At 33.0% G+C, this 11776-nt stretch overlaps 1 long non-coding RNA gene across 1 annotated transcript; it reads left to right on the top strand.

The window, feature by feature from the left end:
- Positions 1 to 8644: 8644 nt before the first annotated feature.
- On the top strand, positions 8645 to 11611 carry LOC107851861. The gene is made up of 2 exons (XR_001669191.2): positions 8645 to 9668; positions 10471 to 11611. It is a non-coding gene; the product is annotated as an uncharacterized LOC107851861 (long non-coding RNA).
- Positions 11612 to 11776: the final 165 nt, after the last annotated feature.

Here is an 11776-nt window from a genome sequence, read left to right as displayed (position 1 = left end):
CCTAGGTTTATTGATGGGGTTGAGAGCTTTGTTGGATTTGCAAAAATTCATCCAGAATGTATGGACGGTGAAAAATTAAGATGTCCTTATAATCATCGTAAGTGTCAAAATAAAAATATTTCGGATGAGTTTACAGTTATGACACATCTTGGAAATAATGGCTTTGTACCGAATTATTATCGTTGGCATCATCATGGATAAAGTTATATTCCAGGTCCAAGTGTGTTTGGTAATCATCAAGAAGAAGCTTCAGGTGAAACCGTGAATTCTAGTTTGATAATGAATTTCGAGCTATAGTTTTTGATGTTGCTGGGCCTTCTTTTGATGGTAACATAGAAGAGGATCCAAATCCCACAACACAAAATATTTATAATTTGCTCAAAGCATCGGAACAAGAAATTTGGTCGAAAAATCCACATGGACAAACACAATTGTCTATCGTTGCTCGTTTGTTGAATCTAAAGGCGGAACATTATTTTTCTGAAAGATTGTATGATGAGTTATGTGAATTTATATTAGAATTGATGTCAACTAATAACATAATGATAGATAGCTTTTATAGTACCAAAAAGCTAATGAGAGGATTGGGCTTGCCGGTTGAAAAGATTAATTATTGGAAAAATAGTTGTATGCTTTATTGGCGGGAGGATAGTGAACTTGTCAATTGCAAGTTTTGTTCTCACCCTCGATTTAAGAGATCAAAGCATCAACGCTCCAAGAAGAAAATTAATATTTCTTATAAGAAGATGTATTATTTTCCTTTAGCTCCGCATTTACAAAGATTGTATGCATCCGATGCTACAACAAAACATATGAGATGACATTCTGAGCATAAAAGGGATAGTGTGATGCGTCATCCCTCTGACTCTCCTGCTTGGAAACAGTTTGATCAGGCACACCCTTCTTTTGCATCTGAAGTGAGAAATGTTAGATTGGGTTTGTCAACTGATGGTTTTCAACCTTTTGGTCAATTTGGCCAATAATATTCTTCTTGGTTTATGATAGTTACACCATATAATTTGCCACCTTGGATGTGCATGAAAGATGAATACATGTTTTTTTCTGTGATTATACCTGGCCCCAAAAATCTAAAACAAAAAATTGATGTCTTTTTGTAGCCTCTCATTCAAGAGTTAAATGAATTATATGAGGAGAGAATTCAAACATATGATGTTTCAAGTAAGAATAATTTTCAAATGAAAGTTGCATTGATTTGGACAATAAGTGATTTTTGTGCGTATTTAATGTTATCGAGTTGGAGTACAACGGGAAAATTAGCTTGTCCTTATTGCATGAAAGATTCTGATGTTTTTTCACTACCCAATGGGGTAGAAAGATCTCATGGTTTGATAATCACAGAAAGTTCTTACCACCGAATCATCCGTGGCGAAAAAATAAAAAGTGGTTCAAGAGAGGTCAAGCAATACAGAAGATTGCATTTACGGAACAATCGGGTGTACAAATACTTAAGGAGATTGAGGACTTGGGACTCATGAAAGTGATAGAACTTGGTTCTGATGTGATAAATGCCAAAATTTTAAAGAATAATGCATGTGGTTGGAAGAAAAGAAGTATTTTTTGGGACTTGTCTTACTGGCCAACAAATCATGTTAGGCATAACCTTGATCTGATGCATATTGAATTTTTTTTTGATAATATCTTCAACACTATGATGAATGTCAAGGAAAAAATAAAGGACAATGCAAAATCTAGAGAAGATTTAAAACTACTTTGCGTTACACCAGAATAAAAGTACCAAAAAGTATTCAAATGCTTGTTATATGCTAGATGATAAGGCTAAAGAATTTCTCTATAAATGGTTGCAAGAGTTGAGATTTCCTGATGGTTATGTGTCTAATCTGGGAAGATGTGTTGAGATGAACAAGCTTAAACTTTTTGGTATGAAGAGTCATGATTGTCATGTGTTTTGAAACAGTTAATACCTATTGCATTTTGAGAATTGCTTCCACGAAATGTGTGACAACCATTGACGGAGTTGAGTCTTTTCTTTAAAGATCTCACCTCTACAGCAATTACAGAAGAACACATGAGACAATTAGAAGAAAATATTCCTCTCATCTTGACTAAGCTTGAGCATACTTTTTCTCCAAGCTTCTAGGATTCCATGAAACATCTTCCTATCCATTTAGCTTATGAAGCACATTTAGCGGGCCCGGTTCAAGGACGATGGATGTATCCGACTGAGAGGTAAATATAATTTATTATATGTTATAACATATGCAAATAAATATATCAATTATACCATATTGACATACTTTAATGTTTGTAGAAATATTCGTAGATACAAGAATGATGTCAAAAATAAGAATAAAGTTGAAGCTTCTATATGCAACGCATATTTAGTTGAACAAGAATCTTTATTTTGTGCGCACTACATTAAGTCACACATTCCGACACGACACAGAAAAGTTCCACGACATTTAGATGATGGTGGAGTTGAACAGGATGATCCTGAGATGCTTTCTATTTTTAACCAAGCTGGTCGAGGTTTTGGTAAGCTGAAAAAGAGGAGGTTAGATGATAAAGAATATCACGTAGCTCGTACATATATTTTGTTGAATTGTGATGAAGTAAAACCATATATCAAGTAAGTTAATTATGAATCATGTGTAAATATCAATAAAAAATTTGATATTAAAATTAAATTACCTTTTTTTTCTTCAGAATTTATGTAGACATCTTGAGACAAATACAACCATGTATTCAAGATGGAGAGATTGGCACTAAACTTGAAACAGAGTTTGCATCTTGGTTTGAAAAATAAGTAATTATTAAAAGGTTTAAATTATTCTTAATTATTCACTATTATTCACAAAATGCAATCTTAATTGATGTCTAATTATTTATAATGTCAATAGGCACAAAATCCTTCTTCCGGCATTACCAATCAAATCATGAAAGATCTTGCAGAAGGGCCATTACATATGGTTCCGCCCTTTAATGGATATGCCGTAAATGGTTACTAGTTTCACACTGAAGAATACGGTTCAAATAAATCTACGATGAATAATGGTGTATGCATCAAGGGCTCTATCCATAGTGCAGATAATATCAATTACTATGATTGATTGATAGAGATTTGCAACTAGAGTATAATGCATTACCATTCAAGCGAACCGTGTTATTTAAGTGTTCTTGGTTTGATCCGATGTAAAAGCATGGTACAAGAGTGCATCCACAATATAATCTTGTTGATGCTAACAAGAGAAGATTGTTTAACAAATATGAACCATTTATTATGGTTATACAAGTATCTCAGGTGAATTTTGAAATATATCCTACTGTAAAAAAGATAGTGAGTGAATGGTTAGTCGTTTGCCCAATAAAGGAACGCTCTGTTGTAGATGTTCCCAAAAAAGTAGAGCAACCTCATACATTGAATGATTCAGCTTTTCAAGAAGATGATAGTCAAATTCATGAGATTGATATTGATGAAAATAAAATATTTAACACATTGAATGATCTAGATGGTATGCTTATTGACATGAAGGAGGGGGAGTATGAGGAAAAAAATAAGGATGAGGATGAGGATGGGGATGGGGATGGGGATGTAGATGGGGATAGGGATAGGGATGAGGATGAGGATGAGGATGATGATGATGATGATGATGATGATGATAATGATAATGATAATGATAATAATAATAATAATAATAATAATAATAATGATAATGAGGAGGAGGAGGGGGAGGAGAAGGAGAAGGAGGAGGAAAAGGAGAAATGTGAACTTCATAAAAAGAAAAGAAGAAGAATCTAATTTTTCCTGTTGTTAGTAGTTACATGTACTAGTTTGTGCTGAGTTTTGATACTACTTCCTTTATTGTGAATCTAATTTTTCCTGTTGTTAGTAGTTCGGAGCTAGATTTCCTTTTGTGGATTGTGGGTGTTGTTAGAGTCCTTGAAATAGCTGAAAAGTTTTAAGCTTCAAGATTCTTGATGCTTCTTGGTGGGGTTGTTTCTGGTGTCAGAAGACACTGATGCTCTTCTTCTTAAAGTGGAATAGAATGGATAAAAATGTTGACTTTTTTCTTCTTTCTTTATGTCTTTGTAAATAATTTATTTCACATGATTCGTTTTTCATGGACTTTGTTTTGCAGTTATAGAATAATTGTCATTTTAGAATATGAGTGATACACCATCATTGGTTGCTGGTTCTCCTGATACTCCTAGTTCCATAGATATTCCTATTAGGTCTAGTAGCAGGTCATCAACAACTAGGCGGTTGGTCATATCAGTTGTCGGAGAAAAGTAAGAGAAGATACTTTTACAAAAAATATTTATCATTTTTAAAAAATAAATTTCATAAAATGTATAATTTACTCTTTCTAATTATATTTTAGGTTTGTTCCTAATGGCCATTCTATCTCAAAGACTATCACAAAAAATTTTAAGGAATGACAAGATGCTACTGGATACACATGGAGGGGTGTTACTGAATCCACTTGTAAATTCTATTGGCATGAATTCATGGTAAATATTACTTTATATTAGAAATTTATAATGTTATTGTTGTGTTTATGTCTCTAACTAATATTTTTTCTAGAAATCATATCAGTAGAATCCTACAGAGAACTCCATAATCGAACGCACCTGGAAGAAGGTGGCATCCAACTTATATACAAAAAGAATATATCATTGGCGAAGAAAAATAAACAAACCAAATTTTGTGTTGGATAACGTTTGGCAAAGCTGGAAGAAATATTGGGCTTCTGATGAGTTTAAGAACAAATCTCATATTGCAACTCAAAATTGATGTAGTGAAACTGGTGGTCCGGGCACTGGTCCAAGTAAGCATACCGGTGGTTCCAGGTCAACAGTGGAGCATACTATAAAATTGATAAATTTCATACTTTAATAGATTAATTCTTTGACTTTATCTTCGCTTTTAATGTTGAACTTTTTTTTTAGGCAACCAAAATGGGCCGTGAACCAAATTCATGGGAGATATTTAAGAAGTTACACCAAAAAAAGGATGGCAGTTTTGTTGATGCTAAGTCGAAGAGCATTAATGTAAGTTTTCTATTAAGCTTCTCATTCTTTAGATATTGAAAGCATGAGATCAATATAGATCTTGCAAGTAGAGTGAATTGTTGTTTGTAACTTGAAGTAGTGAAGTCGTGTGGGGCCAATTTCGATTCACTACACTTGTTGCAATCTTGTACTCTTAAAAATCTATTTTTTTGTTGAACTCTTGAAGTTTAGTAAAGCCGTGTGTGGCCTATTTCGATTCACTAGCATTATCGTTGACATCTTGTTGTTCTTGTTGTGGTTTGCTTCTTGTGTTTGAACTTGATCTTGTATCAATATTTATGTATGCCTGCAACATTTCCATGTAATAATCTTTCTGCTTCTGTTTTATGTTTCTGTAAGTACCTTCACTTTTGTTGTGAACAACTAATTAGCTTTAGCCTAGAATTCAAGGTCAGGAGGTCTATTCCTGTAGTACCAGTTAGATGAGTAAACTAACCAGAAATGCATCATCAAATGTCAATTGTATATTAGCTTTCATGTAGGCATCAACTCTAGTGTTTCTTCATTAGGAAGGCTATCGTCGCTGGATTCTGAGGCAGACATCATCTGCTTCTCTTGCTCTAAATCATAAATTTTGTCTGTCATACCTTATTTTCTATATGCCTCAACCATAACAGAGTAAGTTATGTCATTTGGTTGGCATCGCTTATCTTTCATTCGCTTGAAACAGAATTGGAAAAGGAAGTGTTTTCAGGGATCTCCAACTGAATATCAAGATTGAACTTAAATATCAAGAAATTTGCGTCTGCAACCAGCGTTCCCTCAAAGCTACTTTCAATCTAGAAGAGAATGTGCACACTTAATATACTAATTTGAAAGTTATATACAAATTTGTACACAACTTTTTCTGAAGTTAACAGGTGCACGTACACCCACCATTCCACGCGAGGACCTCTCTAATTGCAAGGCAAATGGTAATGACACCATACTCATAATGAGAAGATTTACCTTCCATTGAGATAAAAATCTTACACAATACTGGAGTACATCACTTAAAGTGATTTAAAAAGTAGTGACTATGAATAACCATGTCTGAATGAGCCTAATGACATGACTTTTTGAGCTGAACTCTCGATTAGTTCATGCCAATGTTTAGAGATATTAGAACAATATCAAAATAGGTCCTATTTTATTAATAGATTCTTACCCTTTGTGATTTATATAAATGTTAGGATAGATGTACAGTATGTGGTGACCTTAAGGATAGCTTGTTGAAGATTAGTTTTCAAGATAGTGAGACATGAACTAGACTTAATTAATGTTTAAAAAATTATTCTGGAGATTATCAAAACAATAAGTTTAAGAAAGTTACCAGTTTTATATATGTAGTATATGTAAATGTAAGGGGCTTTTTTTTTTCTCAAGGATATTATATATGTAAGGTACGTAGTTTATTCTTTTAGTTTATCTAGTTTATCAACCTGACCCTTCTCAATACTAACTAAAAACAGAAACTTTAGCAGTACTACTAGTAGATCTTACAATTTCTTCTCATATATGTCTTCACAGCAACATTCACTGAAGCATAGATGATCGAGGGGGTTCAAGAGGTTAATGTGTTTGAGTTACATCAACAAAACAGAAACTTTAGTAGTACTACTAGTAGCTCTTACAATTCCTTCTCATATATGTCTTCATAGCAAACTCTCAGGTCCAAGATAACACTCAAAAATATTATCGCATCTGTGTCTGTTCCTCCAAAAATGCATAGCTTCGGAAGAATTCGACACACTTTTGATGATATTTTTTAAGAGCCCGAACAATATAGAGTCAATCTGCTTTTTAGTTCAATATGTTTGCTAGACTGGACTATTCTGTCAGGCAGTAAAAAGAGTATACAAATACTAGTTCATTTGAGTTTCTTGTACATATTATAAAAATTTAACAGCAGTTTTTGTATCTTGTGGTTATAAAAAAGTTGTTAGTTTTCATTGGGGGTGGGTGGGGGGAGATTGGGGGGATATTTAGATGCTCGAGTATCACTCGTAAAGTTGTTCGAACTCTTCAAAATGAAGCATTCATGGGTGTGGCTTAACATTTTTGGAGAGTCCAAGCAACACAAATTCACATGCTCGCTCAGACTCTATACGGGATATCCTATGTTTTCTTTCTGTTATACTTTAACATCATTCAATAATACCTGTAACATTTACCTTTTGCTTATTAATAAATAGTTTTAGCATTCTGTTTGTTTCATACTATTTTTGTTGGCTGATTATTTGTATTTTTTAAGATAAAATGGAGGTTGTCATAGCTACTGCTCTTTCGGGATCGACAGATGATTCATCAGAAGATCAAGAACTTGATACAAACCGCATGTACTTCGATATTATGGGTGGAGCAAAAAAATAATGTGTGTATGGATTGGGATCTTAAGCTTCAACCTTGTATAAAGATATGACATGCAATTTGCCTGTAGTGTCTGATCATGTTGCCGAAGAGCGCATCAAAATACTTGAGAAAGAGGTGTCGTATATGAGAGAAAATTAATAGAGAGTTCTTCAAGAGTGTGTAGAGTTAGAGCTGCAACAACGAGTAGAGCAAGAGGTTTTCCGTTTGAGGCAACAAAGTGATGATCGATTCAAATCTATGGAGGAGCAATGGTCTCGCATGATGAGCGATATGACATTATCTTCTTGCTCATTAGTAATCCTACTCCCCCTAATAGGACTCATCTAATGCTTAAGTGTTTAATATTTTAAGATTTTAGTTACTTGAAGTGTCTACTTGAACATTGTCACACTTTTTTGGATAGTTATATACTTTAAATTTTAAACATTGGTAGACTTTTGCTTATTGAAGTTGTGATTTTGCACGTTTTAATTAACTTCATATATTTTTTATTATAAATCTTGTATTATGTTATATATATATATGTATATAGTGTGTGTGTGTGAGAGAGAGAGAGTGAGAGAGCATAGTATTTCGTAATTATAATTTATTAAAATTAAAAATTCAAATAAAATTTGTAACATATTTAATCTGTCACAATCTATCGTAAATTGTGACTACATTAGTCTGTCACAAATTATTTGTAACGAAATATATTGTCACAATTGTGGTGACTAGGTTTGAAAATTTGTTACGGAAATTATTTTGTCACTATTTTATAGCGGAATATTTTGTCAAAAATCTGTTATAAATTTGTGACGGAATTTAAGTCAAATTTAAGTATTTATATTGTGACGGACGATCTGTCTCAGTTCCGTCACAATAATTTTGTGACGGAAATTAAATCCGTCACAATGATTTTATGACCAAAGGTTCTGAGACGCACAGTTTTCCGTCACAAATAGTGATTTGTGACTAAAATCTCTGTCACAATTTAGCCATTTTCTTATAGTGATATTTTCGTGGCAGTTATACCTTTTTAGAATAGCCACATCACAAATTTTTTTATAGCAATAGGTATAAATCCTTAGCCATGAAATACTAAAATTTTCAGTTGATTTTTAGTTACGTCACTTCTAGCTACACATACTACGGAAAAAATTCTTGTAGCTAAAGCACTTAGCCAATTTTATTTTTTTTTATATTTAGGTACAACGAATTTTATAGCGATATATGCACATTGTTGTAGTGTATTTTAGATAACACAAAAGAGATATACATTTGTATATTATCCGAGCTGTTGATCCTTCCCTTTTAGTTGTACAATTCCTTCTACAACATTATTGCATAAAAGAAAAATCTAAAAGTGTCAATCTCAAAAGCCTTATAATCACAACTCATTTTTTATGGAAACTTATGTTTCTATTCTCTCAGCATTCTGAGACTATCTTCTTCTTTTTTTCTGAGAAATTTGACTAACGAGGTTGTTGGATTTTGAAAAATAGTAATTCTTGATTGTTTTAAAGTTTTCTTTGTGAATTTTCTTGAAATTTGACAAAAGGAGTTGTGGGGTTTTGAGAATACTGAATTCTTGATTATTTTGAAGTTTTTCTTTCTTTTTCTTGTGTATTTTTTTGAAATTTAACATTAAAATTTGAGCGTTTGAATAGGTCAAAAATAGTAAAGTCCGAGTGTTTTTATAGTTTTTCTTTTTGTGATTTGGTAAATTGAGAAAAAGGTTATTGAATTTTTTAGATTCGGGAAGTGGGATGGTGAATTTTTGGGTGCTTTTGAGGATCAGTTCTGTCTTTCGGGGATTTTAAAGTTGTTGGAAGTGTAATTTGATGGAAAAGAATCTTACTTTGTCTTTTGAAGACATTGAAACTAACTTTGGCGAGTTACTCTTGCTTCCCTCAAAAGATTTCTGTTTCATTCTATTTTTTGGAATTATAATTGATGGGAGTTGTGTAATGAAATATGTATTACTACTTTTGATAAATTTTGCGAATATTGATTTTGTTTAATTTGTGTTTCTTAAGCTTCTTGAACTAATCTGTTTTTGGCTTTGACAGTTCCACTCTCTATGCTTGTGGTTTTTTGGGGTGGGGGTGAAGTTGGAGGTAGAACTAGATCATATTTGTTGTTAAGGCTTCATCTGACAGAATAGAAGTAGTCATATTTTGCAAGTTCTTATTTTTCTGTTGGAATATTCAAGGGATCTTTACTTATATCGTGAGAACATGTGTGAATGTTGTGTTAGGAACTTGCATCATTTCGAGGTAGTGGTAAGTCTTGTGTACACTTTATCCTCTCCAGACTTGTGAAAACAGTTCTGATCTTTTGAGATTAATTTATTTTGATGCAGTTGATATTGTTAATCAGTTGATGAATTAATGTGACAGCAATTTTTTTTATGTAGAATGTGTGCATCCCAGTAGATTTAACTATTGTGCTAAATTTTGGGAGTTGGGTACATGGGTACATGCAAAATCTAGAAAGGGATTTTTTTTCCTTAAATTTTATTATCTATTTGTGAGATATAGGATTTTGTAGATGGATTTTGCTATCCCTTTTGTATGTGTGACTACAATGACAATCTAGAATTTTGATTTTATCATTTTGTCTTCTCTTGTATATGCACTTAAAATATTTATTAAAGGCTTGTTATATGAAATTTTCTTGAGCCGGGATCTTTCGAAAATAACCTCTCTAATTTACCTTTTTATGGGAATTGTGTTTGATCCTTTTTAACATGCGAAAACAAAATATATCATTAGGGTGGGGAAGGGGCGGGGGTTGTAGAAAATTGAAAACCTCAAGATACAATCAAAAAAGATAGTACCATACTTTATACAATCCTTGCAAACAATCTGAAGTAATAAGACCAAAAAATGAACTTTTGGGGTTCAGTAAGAAAATGAAGTAATAGTACCATACTTAGTACTGACAATCCTTACTTCTTGAGCTAGCTGTTTGGGTTCAGTCAGATCCAAAGATCTATTTTGTTATCATGTTTTTTGAGAATCAAAGTCATGAACAAATTGTGGGATGCATTGATGCTGATTAGGCTGGATCACCTTCTGATAGGTTTGATGTCTTGGAAGAGCAAGAAATAAAATGTGGCTGCTCAATTTTGCAAAAGTAGATCACCGAGCGAAAGTTGTGGCAACTTGCGAACTAATTTTGATCAAACAATTCCCCAGAGATCTAAGTTTGGAGAAATCAGTCAAATGAAATGTGTATCCGATAATCAAGTTGCATCAAATCCTGTGTTCCATTTAAAAAACTAAAGACGTTGGGACCACTTCAACAGAGAAAATATACTTTCGAAGACATTTACAAATTTTGTGAAGTCAAATGATTAGCTTGTAAATATTTTCATCAAGTCCCTATTATGCACCATCTTGAGGGAGAGTATTAGAATCTTGTAAAAGTTGTAAAATCTTATGTATTACTTATGTTATAGCTTGATTTATTTTCTGTATTTACTTCCTCTTTCTTTTCTTAGAATGTGTACACTTAGCTATTTAAAAATTCCAATGGCTTGAGGGAATTTTCGAAAGTTGAATTTTCACTCAATTCTTTCTTCCTATCTTGTTTTATTTACTCACATGTTTGTTGGAGTTTCTTTAGAGGAATTGGTTATAGATCAGGTTACAGGGTAGAAGCTTCTTATTTTTGTCTCCTTCAAATCAAATGTTTTATTATAGAGTGGACTGGTGGATCAAGATCTCAAGATCTTGAAGAATGTTTATAGACTTTTCTTTACCGTTTCTTACTCTATATTCTATCCTTACGTTTCAGCAATTGACCTTGTTGATAAAGCTGCTGCAAAACTAAAGATGGAAATTACTTCAAAACCAACTGAATTGGATGAGATAGATAGGACTGTGATGAAGTTGAAAATGAAGAAACTTTCTCTGAAAAATGACACGGATAAAGCATCTGAAAAGAAAGACAGAACAAGCTAGAAAGTGATTTGAAGTCCCTCAAGCAAAAACAGAAAGAGTTAAATGAACAGTGGGAAAGCGAGAAAGCTCTCATGACATGCATATGTTCTATAAAGGAGGAGGTGAATTGCTGGTTCTGATACTGAAATCAATTCAAGTCAAGTTTTTCTTTGTATTCTCATGATTACTGTCAAGTTTTTTTCATTGAGTAGATTGATAGAGTGAACTTAGATATGGAAGCTGTTGAACGTGATTATGACTTGAATCGTGCTGCTGAACTCAAGTATGAGACCCTAATCTCCCTTCAACGCCAGCTAGAAGAAGCAGTGAATAACCTGGCTGACTACCGGAAGTCTGGGAGTTCATTGCTTAGAAGAAGTAACAGATCTTGATATTAATTGTCCTACTAATTGATTTTCTATCTCGATAGAAAGATAAGTTGT

This window comes from Capsicum annuum, chromosome 12 (assembly GCF_002878395.1).
Source record: "Capsicum annuum cultivar UCD-10X-F1 chromosome 12, UCD10Xv1.1, whole genome shotgun sequence".
Classification (NCBI taxonomy): Eukaryota; Viridiplantae; Streptophyta; class Magnoliopsida; order Solanales; family Solanaceae; genus Capsicum; species Capsicum annuum.
This window is presented reverse-complemented; position numbering and strand designations above follow the sequence as displayed.